The sequence below is a fragment of the Bombina bombina genome, chromosome 4 (assembly GCF_027579735.1).
Source record: "Bombina bombina isolate aBomBom1 chromosome 4, aBomBom1.pri, whole genome shotgun sequence".
Classification (NCBI taxonomy): Eukaryota; Metazoa; Chordata; class Amphibia; order Anura; family Bombinatoridae; genus Bombina; species Bombina bombina.
This window is the reverse complement of record NC_069502.1, coordinates 165,286,678-165,308,420: the sequence shown is the minus strand read 5'-3', so window position 1 is coordinate 165,308,420 and position 21,743 is coordinate 165,286,678. Positions and strand designations below refer to the sequence as shown.

At 38.0% G+C, this 21,743-nt stretch overlaps 1 protein-coding gene across 3 annotated transcripts in view; it reads right to left on the bottom strand.

Moving 5' to 3' along the window:
- Positions 1–21,743, bottom strand: part of ROCK2 (Rho associated coiled-coil containing protein kinase 2) — a 653,542-nt gene that overhangs the window by 101,064 nt on the left and 530,735 nt on the right. The gene's annotated exons all lie outside the window — the stretch shown is intronic.

Sequence of the window (21,743 nt, the reverse complement as noted above, 5' to 3'; positions counted from 1 at the left end):
GAATTTAGTAAAAGTATGCAAAGAGGACCAAGTTGCTGCTTTGCAGATCTGGTCAACCGAAGCTTCATTCCTAAACGCCCAGGAAGTAGATACTGACCTAGTAGAATGAGCTGTAATTCTCTGAGGCGGAATTTTACCCGACTCAACATAGGCAAGATGAATTAAAGATTTTAACCAAGATGTCAAAGAAATGGCAGAAGCTTTCTGGCCTTTCCTAGAACCGGAAAAGATAACAAATAGACTAGAAGTCTTACGGAAAGATTTCGTAGCTTCAACATAATATTTCAAAGCTCTAACAACATCCAAAGAATGCAACGATTTCTCCTTAGAATTCTTAGGATTAGGACATAATGAAGGAACCACAATTTCTCTACTAATGTTGTTGGAATTCACAACTTTAGGTAAAAATTCAAAAGAAGTTCGCAACACCGCCTTATCCTGATGAAAAATCAGAAAAGGAGACTCACAAGAAAGAGCAGATAATTCAGAAACTCTTCTAGCAGAAGAGATGGCCAAAAGGAACAAAACTTTCCAAGAAAGTAATTTAATGTCCAATGAATGCATAGGTTCAAACGGAGGAGCTTGAAGAGCTCCCAGAACCAAATTCAAACTCCAAGGAGGAGAAATTGACTTAATGACAGGTTTTATACGAACCAAAGCTTGTACAAAACAATGAATATCAGGAAGAATAGCAATCTTTCTGTGAAAAAGAACAGAAAGAGCGGAGATTTGTCCTTTCAAAGAACTTGCGGACAAACCCTTATCTAAACCATCCTGAAGAAACTGTAAAATTCTCGGTATTCTAAAAGAATGCCAAGAAAAATGATGAGAAAGACACCAAGAAATATAAGTCTTCCAGACTCTATAATATATCTCTCGAGATACAGATTTACGAGCCTGTAACATAGTATTAATCACGGAGTCAGAGAAACCTCTTTGACCAAGAATCAAGCGTTCAATCTCCATACCTTTAAATTTAAGGATTTCAGATCCGGATGGAAAAAAGGACCTTGTGACAGAAGGTCTGGTCTTAACGGAAGAGTCCATGGTTGGCAAGATGCCATCCGGACAAGATCCGCATACCAAAACCTGTGAGGCCATGCCGGAGCTATTAGCAGAACAAACAAGCATTCCCTCAGAATCTTGGAGATTACTCTTGGAAGAAGAACTAGAGGCGGAAAGATATAGGCAGGATGATACTTCCAAGGAAGTGATAATGCATCCACTGCCTCCGCCTGAGGATCCCGGGATCTGGACAGATACCTGGGAAGTTTCTTGTTTAGATGAGAGGCCATCAGATCTATCTCTGGGAGCCCCCACATTTGAACAATCTGAAGAAATACCTCTGGGTGAAGAGACCATTCGCCCGGATGCAACGTTTGGCGACTGAGATAATCCGCTTCCCAATTGTCTACACCTGGGATATGAACCGCAGAGATTAGACAGGAGCTGGATTCCGCCCAAACCAAAATTCGAGATACTTCTTTCATAGCCAGAGGACTGTGAGTCCCTCCTTGATGATTGATGTATGCCACAGTTGTGACATTGTCTGTCTGAAAACAAATGAACGATTCTCTCTTCAGAAGAGGCCAAAACTGAAGAGCTCTGAAAATTGCACGGAGTTCCAAAATATTGATCGGTAATCTCACCTCCTGAGATTCCCAAACTCCTTGTGCCGTCAGAGATCCCCACACAGCTCCCCAACCTGTGAGACTTGCATCTGTTGAAATTACAGTCCAGGTCGGAAGAACAAAAGAAGCCCCCTGAATTAAAGGATGGTGATCTGTCCACCACGTTAGAGAGTGTCGAACAATCGGTTTTAAAGATATTAATTGATATATCTTCGTGTAATCCCTGCACCATTGGTTCAGCATACAGAGCTGAAGAGGTCGCATGTGAAAACGAGCAAAGGGGATCGCGTCCGATGCAGCAGTCATAAGACCTAGAATTTCCATGCATAAGGCTACCGAAGGGAATGATTGAGACTGAAGGTTTCGACAAGCTGTAATCAATTTTAGACGTCTCTTGTCTGTTAAAGACAGAGTCATGGACACTGAATCTATCTGGAAACCCAGAAAGGTTACCCTTGTTTGAGGAATCAAAGAACTTTTTGGTAAATTGATCCTCCAACCATGATCTTGAAGAAACAACACAAGTCGATTCGTATGAGACTCTGCTAAATGTAAAGACTGAGCAAGTACCAAGATATCGTCCAAATAAGGAAATACCACAATACCCTGTTCTCTGATTACAGACAGAAGGGCACCGAGAATCTTTGTGAAAATTCTTGGAGCTGTAGCAAGGCCAAACGGTAGAGCCACAAATTGGTAATGCTTGTCTAGAAAAGAGAATCTCAGGAACTGATAATGATCTGGATGAATCGGAATATGCAGATATGCATCCTGTAAATCTATTGTGGACATATAATTCCCTTGCTGAACAAAAGGCAATATAGTCCTTACAGTTACCATCTTGAACGTTGGTATCCTTACATAACGATTCAATAATTTTAGATCCAGAACTGGTCTGAAGGAATTCTCCTTCTTTGGTACAATGAAGAGATTTGAATAAAACCCCATCCCCTGTTCCGGAACTGGAACTGGCATAATTACTCCAGCCAACTCTAGATCTGAAACACAATTCAGAAATGCTTGAGCTTTCACTGGATTTACTGGGACACGGGAAAGAAAAAATCTCTTTACAGGAGGTCTCATCTTGAAACCAATTCTGTACCCTTCTGAAACAATGTTCTGAATCCAAAGATTGTGAACAGAATTGATCCAAATTTCTTTGAAAAAACGTAACCTGCCCCCTACCAGCTGAACTGGAATGAGGGCCGTACCTTCATGTGAACTTAGAAGCAGGCTTTGCCTTTCTAGCAGGCTTGGATTTATTCCAGACTGGAGATGGTTTCCAAACTGAAACTGCTCCTGAGGACGAAGGATCAGGCTTTTGTTCTTTGTTGAAACGAAAGGAACGAAAACGATTGTTAGCCCTGTTTTTACCTTTAGATTTTTTATCCTGTGGTAAAAAAGTTCCTTTCCCACCAGTAACAGTTGAAATAATAGAATCCAACTGAGAACCAAATAATTTGTTTCCCTGGAAAGAAATGGAAAGTAGAGTTGATTTAGAAGCCATATCAGCATTCCAAGTCTTAAGCCATAAAGCTCTTCTGGCTAAGATAGCCAGAGACATAAACCTAACATCAACTCTAATAATATAAAAAATGGCATCACAGATAAAATTATTAGCATGCTGGAGAAGAATAATAATATCATGAGAATCACGATTTGTTACTTGTTGCGCTAGAGTTTCCAACCAAAAAGTTGAAGCTGCAGCAACATCAGCCAATGATATAGCAGGTCTAAGAAGATTACCTGAACACAGATAAGCTTTTCTTAGAAAAGATTCAATTTTTTTATCTAAAGGATCCTTAAACGAGGTACCATCTGACGTAGGAATGGTAGTACGTTTAGCAAGGGTAGAAATAGCCCCATCAACTTTAGGGATTTTGTCCCAAAATTCTAACCTGTCAGGCGGAACAGGATATAATTGCTTAAAACGTTTAGAAGGAGTAAATGAATTACCCAATTTATCCCATTCTTTGGAAATTACTGCAGAAATAGCATTAGGAACAGGAAAAACTTCTGGAATAACCGCAGGAGCTTTAAAAACCTTATCCAAACGTATAGAATTAGTATCAAGAGGACTAGAATCCTCTATTTCTAAAGCAATTAGTACTTCTTTAAGTAAAGAGCGAATAAATTCCATCTTAAATAAATATGAAGATTTATCAGCATCAATCTCTGAGATAGAATCCTCTGAACCAGAAGAGTCCAAAGAATCAGAATGATGGTGTTCATTTAAAAATTCATCTGTAGAGAGAGAAGATTTAAAAGACTTTTTACGTTTACTAGAAGGAGAAATAACAGACAAAGCCTTCTTTATGGATTCAGAAACAAAATCTCTTATGTTATCAGGAACATTCTGCACCTTAGATGTTGAGGGAACTGCAACAGGCAATGGTACATTACTAAAGGAAATATTATCTGCTTTAACAAGTTTGTCATGACAATTATTACAAACAACAGCTGGAGGAATAGCTACCAAAAGTTTACAGCAGATACACTTAGCTTTGGTAGATCCAGCAGGCAGTGATTTTCCTGTAGTATCTTCTGGCTCAGATGCAACGTGAGACATCTTGCAATATGTAAGAGAAAAAACAACATATAAAGCAAAATAGATCAAATTCCTTATAAGACAGTTTCAGGAATGGGAAAGAATGCCAAATATCAAGCTTCTAGCAACCAGAAGCAAATGAAAAATGAGACTGAAATAATGTGGAGACAAAAGCGACGCCCATATTTTTTAGCGCCAAATAAGACGCCCACATTATTTGGCGCCTAAATGCTTTTGGCGCCAAAAATGACGCCACATCCGGAACGCCGACATTTTTGGCGCAAAATAACGTCAAAAAATGACGCAACTTCCGGCGACACGTATGACGCCGGAAACGGAAAATAATTTTTGCGCCAAAAAAGTCCGCGCCAAGAATGACGCAATAAAATGAAGCATTTTCAGCCCCCGCGAGCCTAACAGCCCACAGGGAAAAAAGTCAAATTTTTGAGGTAAGAAAAATATGATAATTCAATGCATAATCCCAAATATGAAACTGACTGTCTGAAAATAAGGAAAGTTGAACATTCTGAGTCAAGGCAAATAAATGTTTGAATACATATATTTAGAACTTTATAAATAAAGTGCCCAACCATAGCTTAGAGTGTCACAGAAAATAAGACTTACTTACCCCAGGACACTCATCTACATGTTTGTAGAAAGCCAAACCAGTACTGAAACGAGAATCAGTAGAGGTAATGGTAAATATAAGAGTATATCGTCGATCTGAAAAGGGAGGTAAGAGATGAATCTCTACGACCGATAACAGAGAACCTTATGAAATAGACCCCGTAGAAGGAGATCACTGCATTCAATAGGCAATACTCTCTTCACATCCCTCTGACATTCACTGCACGCTGAGAGGAAAACCGGGCTCCAACTTGCTGCGGAGCGCATATCAACGTAGAATCTAGCACAAACTTACTTCACCACCTCCCTTGGAGGCAAAGTTTGTAAAACTGATTTGTGGGTGTGGTGAGGGGTGTATTTATAGGCATTTTAAGGTTTGGGAAACTTTGCCCCTCCTGGTAGGAATGTATATCCCATACGTCACTAGCTCATGGACTCTTGTTAATTACATGAAAGAAATTCAGGATTACCTATAATAGGTAGATATTTAGAGTAGCTATAATCAGTTTTTATAAACTTGCATATCTTATGCCATGCGATAATAGGGTTTTTGAAAGTACACATCCTTTTCAACATGGTAGGTAGTTTAGGTGTATTTAAATGTATAAGAGCTTTTAGGGAGAAAGACCAGAAAAGGTCCTGTTCTAACTCCTTTATTTGAAAATGTCCCACATCCACTAGCCAATCTGGGATAATTTTAACCAGGCAAGCCCAGTTATATTTTTGAAGACAGGGAAAACCAAATCCCACCGAATCTCTCTCAAGAACGAGTTTATCTAGAGATAGTTTGACTTTATCTTCCCCCACAAAAAAAGCCTAAAAGCTTTATTCATTCTTTTGAGATCAGAAGATTTTATGAACAAAGGCATGTTCTGCATTATATATAGGAATTTAGGGAGAATAGTCATTTTAACTAGGTTTATTTTGCCTGCTAGTGTAAGCGGGAAATTAATCCATCTTGATAAGTCATTTTCCGCTTTGTTAATTAATCCTACAAAGTTTTCCCTCGTACCATTTTTCTGGAGATCTATTAACATTAATCCCTAAGTACCTCAAGCTTTCCACTTCCTTAAATAGGCGTTCACCTTTGTAGTTACCTGATTTTTTAACCCATAGTATTTCAGATTTTTGTAAGTTTACCTTATAACCTGAGAAAGTTCTGAAACTATCAAGAATTTTCATAAGTTTTGGAATATTTTCATCTGCTTTACTGATAAACACCAGTAAGTCATCCGCATAGAGGGATATTCTAAGCTCTTTGGAGCCTACTTTAATACCTTGCATGTTGTTCCTCAGCACTGATGCCAATGGTTCTATACATAAATTAAACAGCAGTGGAGATAGCGGACATCCTTGCCTCGTCCCTCTGTTCAGTTGAAAACTTTCAGAGAGTAAGCCATTTACCACCAGTGCTAAGAATGGGTTATCGTATAATTTATAAATAAATTTGAGAAAATTACCTATTAGGCCAAAACGAGCTAGAGAACTAAAAAGGTGCTGCCATTCTATCGCGTCGAAAGCTTTTTCGGCATCTATGGCGATCATTGCCTTATCATCGCCTAAAAATGTGTTGTCTTTAGCTTGAGCATTATAATAATCCACTGTTAGGAGCAGTTTCCTTAAGTTGGTAAAAGAGGACCTGCCCTTCATAAAACCTGTTTGGTCATTATGTATTAAGCTTGGTAATAACTTCTGAAGTCTTGTTGCTATTATTGCTGTTAATATCTTATAGTCGGAATTAAGCAGTGAGATTGGGCGATAAGCATCTAGAGATTCAGGGTCTTTACCTTTTTTGGGAATTAAAATGATAGTTGACTTAGTAAATTCTTTAGATGGACTTACCCCTTTAATGTAAAAATAGTTAAATAAATCAACCAGATGTATTACAATATTATTATGTAGAATTTTATAATATTCATTTGGGAGTGCATCAGGCCCTGCTGCTTTATTACACGCTAAATGATTAATTATTTTCTCAACTTCCTCCTGCGAAATTGGACTATTTAGTTCTGTTAGCTCTTCCTCTCTTAGATTTGGTAGGTTACATGACTCCCAGAATTTTTTCTTATTATCCTCATTGCTTACGGAGGATGAGAAGATTCGCTTATAATATTTTAAAAATTCAGCGCTAATATCATTAAGTTGGGTTAGTCTTTTCTTGTCACTTTTAATTGTCAAGATAGCTCTTGAGCCCTTAGTTGCTTTTACCAAATTGGAGAGGCATTTGCCCATTTTCCCCCCATATCTGTAGTATTTTGCAGATGTTTTTACAACTTCTGACGCAGCGTTCTGCTGTAAAAAGATTTCCCTTTCCCTCTTTGCTTGCTGGTATGCACTCCAACCTCCACTTGACAAATCCCTTAAATAGGTATTATATGCGTTAACTATGTATATTCTTTTAAATCAGGATTTTGCAATCTCCAGATGTCCACCAAGTTTAGCGTTTTTTTGAATTTTTTTAAGATCTTTGTCTCAGCCTTATAAACTTTTTTTTTTTTTTTTTTTTTTATTCATGCTATTAACTCTATGTAGGCGATCCAGGGGGTATTGCGTAATTAAGTTTAGATCACCTGCAATAATCAGACCATCATCTAAATAATTTGTTAGTTTTTTTGTTAGACTCTTCCAGAATTCTTTGTCTCCATTATTTGGAGCGTAAATATTACAGAGCGTGTATTTATGGTTGGCTATAACTACCTGAACTATGATCATTCTACCCTCTTCATCCATATGTTTGTATAGTATTTTATAGTCTAAATTTTTATGAAACAGTATTGCTACTCCCCTCTTCCTTTTGGTACCTGAGGAGGCCACTACTTCACCGACCCAGCCTGATTTAAGTTTGATGGCGTCATTGGCTAAGAGATATGTTTCTTGTAAAAAGGCAATTTGCGCATTACATCCCTTTAAGTGCTTCAAAATGGCTTTTCGCTTAATGGGAGTTGTTATTTCGCGAACATTCCATGAAACCAAATTGATCACTTGATCACTCATATTTTATTTATGTGCTACACACAAGATAACCAGCGGTCTTTCGCAAAAACTGGGAGGAAGCCAGGAAGAGGAAAAAAAAAAAAAAAAAGGGGAAGAGAAAGGAAAAAAAAAGACAAAGGAGGAGGAATAAACCCTCCTTTCAAATAAAAGCTCTTTGACACCCTTTCATTCTGACTCTTTGGTAATGCCATTTCCTACATCAAGGGATTTACCTAAGAGTGGATATGTTTAATTCCTAATCAGTTATCTCCAGTTAATCCTGGATATTATCCAGAAAGGAATTGGCTTCCGCCCTGTTAGACAAAACATACCATGTTCCAGACTTCAGTACTTTAATCTTGGCTGGGTATAATAGAAAAGCATTAAAGGCTTTCTCTATTAATTTGGAACAGAACGGAGCCATTTCCTTTCTGCGATTAGAAGTCTCAATTGAGTAATCTTGAAATAAAATTTTTATTTTATCGTTTACAAAAACTGTGGCTTTCTTCTTCCTATAATAATTCATGATAGCAACTTTGTCTTGGAAGTGCGAGAATTTCACAATTATGGATCTATTTATTATAGTACCATCGGGTCTTTTTTTTTCGGGTCCTATTCTGTGGATTCTTTCAATCATTATTTTAGCTCGGCTAATAGGCATCTCCAATAAGTTTGGTAAAATTTCATCCATAAAATTATTAAGATCAGCAAATTCTTGGGTTTCAGGGATACCTACTATTCTCAAGTTGTTGCGTCTGGAACGATCTTCTAGATCATCCAGTCTATCCTGTAATTTTTTAATTGTAAAATCGTAATGTTTAGAATCTTGCTCTCGTGAGTTCAGTCTATCTCCATTTTCAGAGATTCTAGCCTCTGCTTCATCTAACCTATTATTGAACTGCCTTACTTCCATTGACAGAGCTGCTACATCTTGTCTAATCAACTCTAGGTGAGGTAACATTGATAGTGAGAATTGCTCTACCAGCTGTTCTGAGCAACCATCTGTCCAGAACACAGTCCTTCCTTCCCCCTTTCTTCTCTTAAGTCAAACACAGACTTTCTGGTTTAAGGCTAGCTTCACTGGGATGACAATCTCCCTAAGGGGGGACTTAAGTCCATACGGTCACACCGCTTCCTAGCTTTCTGAACCAGGTCAGTAGCCTTTGATATGCGGCTGATTTGCATATATATGCATAAATGTAGTTAAGTTTCACCCTCCTTCTCTAGGGCCCAGACTGGATTAGCCTTTTATACCATTCAGGAAAAGGAACATAGATACCCACTTATATTATTGCAGTATACCAGATGGGGGGGAAGGATATAAGCTTTATCTAGATTGCTGTTAAAACTCAAACCAGCAAAGTCTTGATTATCTTCACTGGGATATGTGGGCTTGGGAGGGAGGACTTGGTAGTTACACAGTTAATCTGTTTCCAGATTGTATAGCTATTAAATGGCAATTTTTGATCTTCTCATTTCTTATTATTCCCCCTTTCTACCAGTTTTCTGAGGGAACATAGACAAGTTTCACCTACCCTCTTACACACCCAGACTTATACTCCAAGACACATAATTTTTAGGACTTTTGACTTTGTGTACTAAAAAAAAGTTACTCTTCGCAAAGCACTTTTGCTGATAAGGAAAAGATCTCCACGGTGCTTTTAGCCTTCCTGGCCCCACTCCTGTGCTGTAACACACTGGCAGCCACTATTTACCAAAGGGTCAGTAATAAATTTTTAAAGCAACGGTCCTGTTTAACAGATAGAAACAAACTGTCCTTGGCCAGGGGACTTAATCAGGGCCAACATAGAGTTACCGGATCAAGCACACAGCAGTGTGCTTCGGACGACACCTTGCTGCTTCTCCACTCCTCTCTACTGCGGGCTATCTCCGGCGGAACCAGGCCGCCACGAGCTACGTCGTCCTCGCCATGCTGAGGTGCAGGGTGAGCCGGTCAGAGATGCTTGCGTTGTTACAGCGCTGGAGACTTCCACCCGCTGGGTACTCCTCCTGCCGTCTAGAGAATAGCCCGGTGGGCTGCTGGGACATACAAGCTGGCTGTGGTAAACTCCCGGAGGCTCGAGGCCTACAAGCCGTGCTCACTGCTCACACACGTCAGCTGCGTGCGTCAGGGCTGCTGACCCTCACAGGTCTTACTCTGAATCCTATTCGATACCCTTGAGAGACAATGCTCTGAATCCATTGATTTATCCAAATAACCTTGAAAAACCTTAATCTGCCCCCTACCAACTGAGCTGGAATGAGGGCCGCACCTTCATGCGGACTTAGGGGCTGACTTTGGTTTCTTAAATGGCATTTATTCCAATTTGAGGAAGGCTTCCAATTGGAAACAGATTCCTTGGGGGAAGGATTAAGTTTTTGTTCCTTATTTTGACAAAAGGAACGAAAACGGTTAGAAGCCTTAGATTTACCCTTAGGTTTTTTTAGCCTGAGGCAGAAAAACTCCCTTTCCCCCAGTGACAGTTGAAATAATAGAATCCAACTGAGAACCAAATAAATTATTGCCTTGGAAAGAAAGAGATAGTAATCTAGATTTAGATGTCATATCAGCATTCCAAGATTTAAGCCACAAAGCTCTTCTAGCTAAAATAGCAAAAGACATGGATCTAAAATCAATTTTGATAATATCAATAATGGCATCACAAATAAAATGATTAGCATATTGCAGTAAGCGAATAATGCTAGATAAGTCAGAATCCAATTCTTGTTGCGCTAAATTCTCCAACCAGAAAGTTGATGCAGCCGCAACATCAGCCAAAGAAATTGCATGTCTGAGAAGATGACCTAAATATAAATAGGCCTTCCTTAGATAAGATTCAAGCTTCCTATCTAAAGGATCCTTAAAGGAAGTACTATCTTCCATAGGAATAGTGGTACGTTTAGCAAGAGTAGAAATAGCCCCATCAACTTTGGGGATTTTTTCCCAAAACTCTATAGAATTTGCTGGTAAAGGATACAATTTTTTAAACCTTGAAGAAGGAATAAAAGAAGTACCTGGCTTATTCCATTCCTTAGAAATCATATCAGAAATAGCCTCAGGAATAGGAAAAACCCCTGGAGAAACCACAGGAGGTTTAAAAATAGCATTTAAACGTTTATTAGACTGAACGTCAAGAGGTGGTTACCTCAATATCCAAAGTAATTAACACTTCTTTTAATAAAGAACGCATATACTCTATTTTAAATAAATAAGTAGATTTGTCAGTGTCAATGTCTGAGGAAGGATCTTCTGTATCAGATAGATCCTCATCAGAAGAGGATAAATTATTATGTTGTTGGTCATTTTAAATTTCATCAACTGAATGAGAAGTTTTAAAAGACCTTTTACGTTTATTAGAAGACAGATATGCAGACAAAGCCTTCTAGATAGAATCAGAAACAAATTCTTTAAAATTCATAGGTATATCATGTACATTAGAAGTTGAAGGAACTGCAACTGGCAATGTACTATTACTGATGGACACACTATCTGCATGTAAAAGTTTATCATGACAACTATTACAAATGACATTCGGCTAAATAATTTCCACAATCTTACAACAAATGCACTTAGCTTTGGTAGAACCGATGTCAGGCAGCAATGTTCCAGCAGAAACTTCTGAGGCAGGATCAGATTGAGACATCTTGCAAAATGTAAAAGAAAAAAACAACATATAAAGCAAAATGATCAATTTCCTTATATGACAGTTTCAGGAATGGGAAAAAAGGCAAATAGCATAGCCCGCTGATAGAGAAAAAGGCAAGAGGCAAACATCAATGGGGTATTGAAATAATGAAAAAGTTTGGCGCCAAGTATGACGCACAATGTAACTGAAAACTTTTTTGGTGCCAATAATAACCGGAAATGACATACTCGCGTCACTAATGACGCAACCGTGTGTAAGGCTTCGGCGTCAACTATGATGCTGGAAATGACGAATTTGCGTCATAGACTTATTTTTCGCGCCAAAAAAATTCTCACTCCAAGAATGACGCAATAAAGTTTAGCTTTTGACGTACCTGCGGGCCTAATACCGCCCGCAATTTGCAAGAAGTAGTCAATTGAAAAAAAGACTAAACCCCAGGTAAGAAAAAAATTTCTTAAAAAAAAAATGTTTATATTCCCCAAATATGAAACTGACAGTCTGCAGAAGGAAATACATGAACCTGACTCATGGCAAATATAAGTACAATACATATATTTAGAACTTTATATAAAAGCATAAAGTGCCAAACCATAGCTGAGGTGTCTTAAGTAATAAAAAACATACTTACCAAAAGACACCCATCCACATATAGCAGATAGCCAAACCAGTACTGAAACAGTTATCAGTAGAGGTAATGGTAAATTGAGAGTATATCGTCGATCTGAAAAGGGAGGTAGGAGATGAATCTCTACGACCGATAACAGAGAACCTATGAAATAGACCCCCGTTAGAGAAATCATCGTATTAAATAAATGATACTCCCTTCACGTCCCTCTGACATTTGCTGTACTCTGAGAGGAATCGGGCTTCAACAACGCTGAGAAGCGCATATCAACATAGAAATCTTAGCACAAACTTACTTCACCACCTCCATAGGAGGCAAAGTTTGTAAAACTGAATTGTGGGTGTGGTGAGGGGTGTATTTATAGGCATTTTGAGGTTTGGGAAACTTTGCCCCTCCTGGTAGGATTGTATATCCCATGCGTCACTAGCTCATGGACTCTTGCCAATTACATGAAAGAAAACTCATGTGTACAGACATATCTAAAGCACCACAGCATGTATACGTGTAGAAAAACTCATGTGTACATATATCTGAAGCACCACAGCATGAATACGTGTAGAAAAACTCATGTGTACACACACACACATATATATATATATATATATATATATATATATATATAAACTCATGTGTACAGACACATATCTGCAGCACTACAGCATGTATACATGTAGAAAAACGCATGTGTACACACACATATATATATATATATATATATGAAGCACCAGAGCAAGTATATGTGTAGAAAAACTCATGTGTACAGACATATCTGAAGTACCACAGCATGTATACGTGTAGAAAAACTCATGTGTACACACACACACACATATATATATATATATATATATATATATATATATATATATATATATATATATATATATATAGCACCACGGCATGTATACGCGTAGAAAACTCATGTGTACAGACACATATCTGCAGCACCACAGCATGTATACGCGTAGAAAACTCATGTGTACAGACACATATCTGCAGCACTACAGCATGTATACATGTAGAAAAACGCATGTGTACACACATATGTATATATATATATATATATATATATATATATATAAAGCACCACAGCAAGTATATGTGTAGAAAAACTCATGTGTACAGACATATCTAAAGTACCACAGCATGTATACGTGTAGAAAAACTCATGTGTACACACACACACACACACACACACACACACACACACACACATATATATATATATATATATATATATATATATATATATATATATATATATAAAGCACCACAGCATGTATACGCGTAGAAAACTCATGTGTACAGACACATATCTGCAGCACCACAGGATGTATACGCGTAGAAAACTCATGTGTACAGACACATATCTGCAGCACTACAGCATGTATACATGTAGAAAAACGCATGTGTACACACATATGTATGTATATATATATATATATATATATGAAGCACCACAGCAAGTATATGTGTAGAAAAACTCATGTGTACAGACATATCTAAAGTACCACAGCATGTATACGTGTAGAAAAACTCATGTGTACACACACACACACATATATATATATATATATATATATATATATATAAAGCACCACAGCATGTATACGCGTAGAAAACTCATGTGTACAGACACATATCTGCAGCACCACAGCATGTATACGCGTAGAAAAACGCATGTGTACATACATATGTATGTATATATATATATATATATATATATGAAGCACCACAGCAAGTATATGTGTAGAAAAACTCATGTGTACAGACATATCTAAAGTACCACAGCATGTATACGTGTAGAAAAACTCATGTGTACATATATCTGAAGCACCACAGCATGAATACGTGTAGAAAAACTCATGTGTACACACATAACATAATTTATGTAAGAACTTACCTGATAAATTAATTTCTTTCATATTAGCAAGAGTCCATGAGCTAGTGACGTATGGGATATACATTCCTACCAGGAGGGGCAAAGTTTCCCAAACCTCAAAATGCCTATAAATACACCCCTCACCACACCCACAAATCAGTTAAACGAATAGCCAAGAAGTGGGGTGATAAGAAAAAAGTGCGAAAGCATAAAAAATAAGGAATTGGAATAATTGTGCTTTATACAAAAAAATCATAATCACCACAAAAAGGGTGGGCCTCATGGACTCTTGCTAATATGAAAGAAATGAATTTATCAGGTAAGTTCTTAAAAAAGGTGTCCAACACAGTGCCTGCCGTTTTTTAAACGTTCCCCAAGATTATAATGCCAATTATTAGCTAGAATCTGCATAATATGCCCCAATAAAGCAATCGTTTTAGCCCATAAAAATGTCTACCAGTTTTTAAGCCCTTTTTTAAGCCCTTTATTCTTTTATGTTTGACTAAGAAAATGGCTTACCGGTCCCCATGAGGGGAAATGACAGCCTTCCAGCATTACATGGTCTTGTTAGAAATATGGCTAGTCATACCTTAAGCAGAAAAGTCTGCTAACTGTTTCCCCCAACTGAAGTTACTTCATCTCAACAGTCCTGTGTGGAAACAGCAATCGATTTTAGTTACTGTCTGCTAAAATCATCTTCCTCTTACAAACAGAAATCTTCATCCTTTTCTGTTTCAGAGTAAATAGTACATACCAGCACTATTTTAAAATAACAAACACTTGATAGAAGAATAAAAACTACATTTAAACACCAAAAAACTCTTAACCATCTCCGTGGAGATGTTGCCTGTGCAACGGCAAAGAGAATTACTGGGGTGGGCGGAGCCTAGGAGGGATCATGTGACCAGCTTTGCTGGGACTCTTTGCCATTTCCTGTTGGGGAAAAGAATATCCCACAAGTAAGGATGACGCCGTGGACCGGACTCACCGTTGGAGAAAGTAATTTATCAGGTAAGCATAAATTCTGTTTTTCTTTCATGTAATTAGCAAGAGTCCATTAGCTAGTGACGTATGGGATAATGAATACCCAAGATGTGGATCTTCCACGCAAGAGTCACTAGAGAGGGAGGGATAAAATAAAGACAGCCAATTCCGCTGAAAATAATCCACACCCAAAACAAAGTTTAAATCTTATAATGAAAAAAACTGAAATTATAAGCAGAAGAATCAAACTGAAACAGCTGCCTGAAGTACTTTTCTACCAAAAACTGCTTCAGAAGAAGAAAACACATCAAAATGGTAGAATTTAGTAAAAGTATGCAAAGAAGACCAAGTTGCTGCTTTGCAAATCTGATCAATCGAAGCTTCATTCTTAAATGCCCAGGAAGTAGAGACTGACCTAGTCGAATGAGCTGTAAATCTTTGAGGCGGAGTTCTACCCGACTCAACATAAGCATGATGAATCAAAGACTTTAACCACGATGCCAAGGAAATGGCAGAAGCCTTCTGACCTTTCCTAGAACCAGAAAAGATAACAAATAGACTAGAAGTCTTTTGGAAATCTTTAGTAGCTTCAACATAATATTTCAAAGCTCTAACTACATCCAAAGAATGCAACGATCTTTCCTTAGAATTCTTAGGATTAGGACACAATGAAGGAACCACAATTTCTCTACTAATGTTGTTAGAATTCACAACCTTAGGTAAAAATTTAAATGAAGTTCGCAACACCGCCTTATACTGATGAAAAGTCAGAAAAGGAGACTCACAAGAAAGAGCAGATAATTCAGAAACTCTTCTAGCAGAAGAGATGGCCAAAAGAAACAAAACTTTCCAAGAAAGTAATTTAATATCCAGCGAATGCATAGGTTTAAACGGAGGAGCTTGAAGAGCCCCCAGAACCAAATTCAAACTCCAAGGAGGAGAAATTGACTTAACAGGTTTTATACGAACCAAAGCCTGTACAAAACAATGAATATCAGGAAGACTAGCAATCTTTCTTTGAAAAAGAAAAGAAAGAGCAGAGATTTGTCCTTTCAAGGAACTTGCAGACAAACCTTTATCCAAACCATCCTGAAGAAACTGTAAAATTCTAGGAATTCTAAAAGAATGCCAAGAAAAATGATGGGAAAAACACCAAGAAATGTAAGTCTTCCAGACTTGATAATATATCTTCCTAGATACAGATTTACGAGCCTGTAACATAGTATTAATCACGGAGTCAGAGAAACCTCTATGACTGAGAATCAGGCGTTCAATCTCCATACCTGCAAATTTAAGGATTTGAGATCCTGATGGAAAAAAGGACCTTGCGATAGAAGGTCTGGTCTTAACGGAAGAGTCCACGGTTGGCAAGTAGCCATCCGGACAAGATCCGCATACCAAAAACTGTGAGGTCATGCTGGAGCCACCAGCAGAACAAACAAACGCTCCTTTAGAATCTTGGAAATCACTCTTGGAAGAAGAACTAGAGGCGGAAAGATATAGGCAGGATGATACTTCCAAGGAAGTGACAATGCATCCACTGCTTCCGCCTGAGGATCCCTGGATCTGGACAGATACCTGGGAAGCTTCTTGTTTAGATGAGAAGCCATCAGATCTATTTCTGGAAGTCCCCACATTTGAACAATCTGAAGAAATACCTCTGGGTGAAGAGACCATTCGCCCGGATGTAACGTTTGGCGACTGATATAATCCGCTTCCCAATTGTCTATACCTGGGATATGAACCGCAGAAATTAGACAGGAGCTGGATTCCGCCCATAGCAGTATTCGAGATACTTCTTTCATAGCCAGAGGACTGTGAGTCCCCCCTTGATGATTGACATATGCCACGGTTGTGACATTGTCCGTCTGAAAACAAATGAACGACTCTCTCTTTAGAAGAGGCCACGACTGAAGAGCTCTGAAAATTGCACGGAGTTCCAAAATGTTGATTGGTAATCTCGCCTCCTGAGATTCCCAAACCCCTTGTGCTGTCAGAGACCCCCAAACAGCTCCCCAACCTGTCAGACTTGCATCTGTTGAAATCACAGTCCAGGTCGGAAGAACAAAAGAAGCCCCCTGAACTAAACGATGGTGGTCTGTCCACCACGTCAGAGAGTGTCGTACAATCGGTTTTAAAGATATTAATTGAGATATCTTTGTATAATCCCTGCACCACTGGTTCAGCATACAGAGCTGAAGAGGTCGCATGTGAAAACGAGCAAAGGGGATCGCGTCCGATGCAGCAGTCATAAGACCTAGAATTTCCATGCATAAGGCTACCGAAGGGAATGATTGAGACTGAAGGTTTCGACAAGCTGAAACCAATTTCAGACGTCTCTTGTCCGTCAGAGACAAAGTCATGGACACTGAATCTATCTGGAAACCTAAAAAGGTTACCCTTGTCTGAGGAATCAACGGACTCTTTGGTAAATTGATCTTCCAACCATGTTCTCGAATAAACAATACAAGTCGATTTGTATGAGATTCTGCTAAATGTGAAGACTGAGCAAGTACCAAGATATCGTCCAAATAAGGAAATACCACAATACCCTGTTCTTTGATTACAGATAGAAGGGCACCGAGAACCTTTGTAAAAATCCTTGGAGCTGTTGCTAGGCCAAACGGCAGAGCCACAAACTGGTAATGCTTGTCTAGGAAAGAGAATCTCAGAAACTGATAGTGATCTGGATGAATCGGAATATGCAGATATGCATCTTGTAAATCTATTGTGGACATATAATGCCCTTGCTGAACAAAAGGCAGAATAGTCCTTATAGTTACCATTTTGAATGTTGGTATCCTTACATAACGATTCAATATTTTTAAATCCAGAACTGGTCTGAAGGAATTCTCCTTCTTTGGTACAATGAAGAGATTCGAGTAAAACCCCAGCCCCTGTTCCAGAACTGGAACTGGCATAATTACTCCAGCCAACTCTAGATCTGAAACACATTTCAGAAATGCTTGAGCCTTCACTGGATTTACTGGGACACGGGAAAGAAAAAATCTTCTTGCAGAAGGCCTTATCTTGAAGCCTATTCTGTACCCTTGTGAAACAATGTTCTGAATCCAAAGATTGTGAATCGAATTGATCCAACTTTCTTTGAAAAATCGTAATCTGCCCCCCACCAGCTGGGCTGGAATGAGGACCGCACCTTCATGTTGACTTGGGAGCTGGCTTTGGCTTTCTAAAAGGCTTGGATTTATTCCAGACTGGAGATGGTTTCCAAACTGATACCGCTCCTGTAGGGGAAGGATCAGGCTTTTGTTCCTTATTGTGACGAAAGGAACGAAAACGATTAGTAGACCTAAATTTGCCTTTAGATTTTTTATAAGGTGGTAAAAAAGTTCCTTTCCCCCCAGTAACAGTTGAAATAATAGAATCCAACTGTGAACCAAATAATTTATTACCCTGGAAAGAAAGGGAAAGCAAAGTTGACTTAGAAGACATATCAGCATTCCAAGTTTTAAGCCATAAAGCTCTTCTAGCTAAAATAGCTAAAGACATATACCTGACATCAACCCTAATGATATCAAAGATGGCATCACAAATAAAATTATTAGCATGTTGAAGAAGATTAACAATGCTATGGGAATTATGATCTGTTACTTGTTGCGCTAAAGCTTCCAACCAGAAAGTTGAAGCTGCAGCAACATCCGCTAAAGATATAGCAGGTCTAAGAAGATTACCTGAACATAAGTAAGCTTTTCTTAGAAAGGATTCAATTTTCCTATCTAAAGGATCCTTAAAGGAAGTACTATCTGCCATAGGAATAGTAGTACGTTTAGCAAGAGTAGAGATAGCCCCATCAACCTTAGGGATTTTGTCCCAAAACTCTAATCTGTCAGATGGCACAGGATATAATTGCTTAAATCGTTTTGAAGGAGTAAATGAATTACCCAAATTATTCCATTCCCTGGAAATTACTTCAGAAATAGCATCAGGGACGGGAAAAACCTCTGGAATAACTACAGGAGATTTAAAAACCGTATTCAAACGTTTAGATTTAGTATCAGGAGGACCAGAATCCTCTATTTCTAATGCAATTAAGACTTCTTTAAGCAAAGAACGAATAAATTCCATTTTAAATAAATATGAAGATTTATCAGTATCAACCTCTGAAACAGAATCCTCTGAACCAGAGGAATCATTATCAGAATGATGATGTTTATTTAAAAATTCATCTGAAAATTGAGAAGTTTTAAAAGACCTTTTACGTTTACTAGGAGGAGGAATAACAGACATAGCCTTCTTAATAGATTTAGAAACAAAATCTCTTATATTAACAGGAACACCCTGAGTATTAGATGTTGATGGAACAGCAACAGGTAATGGAACACTACTAAAGGAAATGTTATCTGCATTAGCAAGTTTATCATGACATTCATCACAAACAACAGCCGGAGGAACAGTTACCACAAGTTTACAGCAAATACACTTAACTTTGGTAGATCCAGCATCAGGCAGCGATTTTCCAGAAGTAGCTTCTGATTCAGGGTCAATCTGAGACATCTTGCAATATGTAATAGAAAAAACAACATATAAAGCAAAATTGATCAAATTCCTTAAATGACAGTTTCAGGAATGGGAAAAAATGCCAGTGAACAAGCTTCTAGCAACCAGAAGCAAATAAACAATGAGACTTAAATAATGTGGAGACAATAATGACGCCCATATTTTTTAGCGCCAAACAAATTATTTGGCGCCTAAAGCTTTTAGCGGCAAAAATGACGCCACATCCGGTAACGCCGACACTTTTGGCGCAAAAACATCAAAAAAATGACGCAACTTCCGGCGACAAGTATGACGCCGGAAATAACAAGAAAATTTTTGGGCCAAGAATGACGCAATAAAATGAAGCATTTTCAGCCCCCGCGAGCCTAACAGCCCACAGGAGAAAAAAGTCAAATTTTAAGGTAAGAAAAAAATTGATTATTCAAATGCATTATCCCAAATAATGAAACTGACTGTCTGAAATAAGGAATGTTGAACATCCTGAATCAAGGCAAATAAATGTTTAAACACATATATTTAGAACTTTATATAAAAGTGCCCAACCATAGCTTAGAGTGTCACAAAAATAAGACTTACTTACCCCAGGACACTCATCTACATGTAGTAGAAAGCCAAACCAGTACTGAAACGAGAAACAGTAGAGGTAATGGTATATATGAGTATATCGTCGATCTGAAAAGGGAGGTAAGAGATGAATCTCTACGACCGATAACAGAGAACCTATGAAATAGACCCCGTAGAAGGAGATCATTGAATTCAAATAGGCAATACTCTCTTCACATCCCTCTGACATTCACTGCACACTGAGAGGAAAACCGGGCTCCAGCCTGCTGCGAAGCGCATATCAACGAAGAATCTAGCACAAACTTACTTCACCACCTCCATGGGAGGCAAAGTTTGTAAAACTGATTTGTGGGTGTGGTGAGGGGTGTATTTATAGGCATTTTGAGGTTTGGGAAACTTTGCCCCTCCTGGAAGGAATGTATATCCCATACGTCACTAGCTCATGGACTCTTGCTAATAACATGAAAGAAATATATATATATATATATATATATATATATATATATATATATATATATATATATATATATAAAGCACCACAGAATGTATACGTGTAGAAAAACTCACGTGTACATACATATGAAGCACCACAGCATGTATACGTGTAGAAAAACTCATGTGTACAAATATATCTGAAGCACCACAGCATGTATACGTGTAGAAAAACTCATGTGTACACATATATCTGAAGCACCACAGCATGTATACGTGTAGAAAAACTCATGTGTACAGACATATCTAAAGTACCACAGCATGTATACGTGTAGAAAAACTCATGTGTACATATATATATGAAGCACCACAGCATGTATACATGTAGAAAAACTCATGTGTACACATATATCTAAAGCACCACAGCATGTATACGTGTAGAAAAACTTATGTGTACACATATATCTGAAGCACCACAGCATGTATACGTGTAGAAAAACTCACGTGTACATATATCTGAAGCACCACAGCATGAATGTGTAGAAAAACTCATGTATACATATATATCTGAAGCACCACAGCATGTGTGTGTAGAAAAACTCATGTGTACATACATATGAAGCACCACAGCATGTATACGTGTAGAAAAACTTATGTGTACAGACATATCTGAAGCACCACAGCATGTACACGTGTAGAAAAACGTATGTGTACACACATATATATATATATATATATATATATATATATATGAAGCACCACAGCATGTATATGTATAGAAAAACTCATGTGTACAGACATATCTGAAGCACCACAGCATGTATACGTGTAGAAAATCTCATTTGTACTCATATATATGAAGCACCACAGCATGAATGTGTAGAAAAACTCATGTGTACATATATATGAAGCACCACAGCATGTATACGTGTAGAAAAACTCATGTGCACAGACATATGAAGCACCACAGCATGTGTGTGTAGAAAAACTCATGTGTACATATATATGAAGCACCACAGCATGTATATGTATAGAAAAACTCATGTGTACAGACATATCTGAAGCACCACAGCATGTATACATGTAGAAAAACTAATGTGTACATATATATGAAGCACCACAGCATGTATACATGTAGAAAAACTAATGTGTACATATATATGAAGCACCACAGCATGTATACATGTAGAAAAACTAATGTGTACATATATATGAAGCACCACAGCATGTATACATGTAGAAAAACTGTGTACATATATATGAAGCACCACAGCATGTATGTGTAGAAAAACTCATGTGTACATATATATGAAGC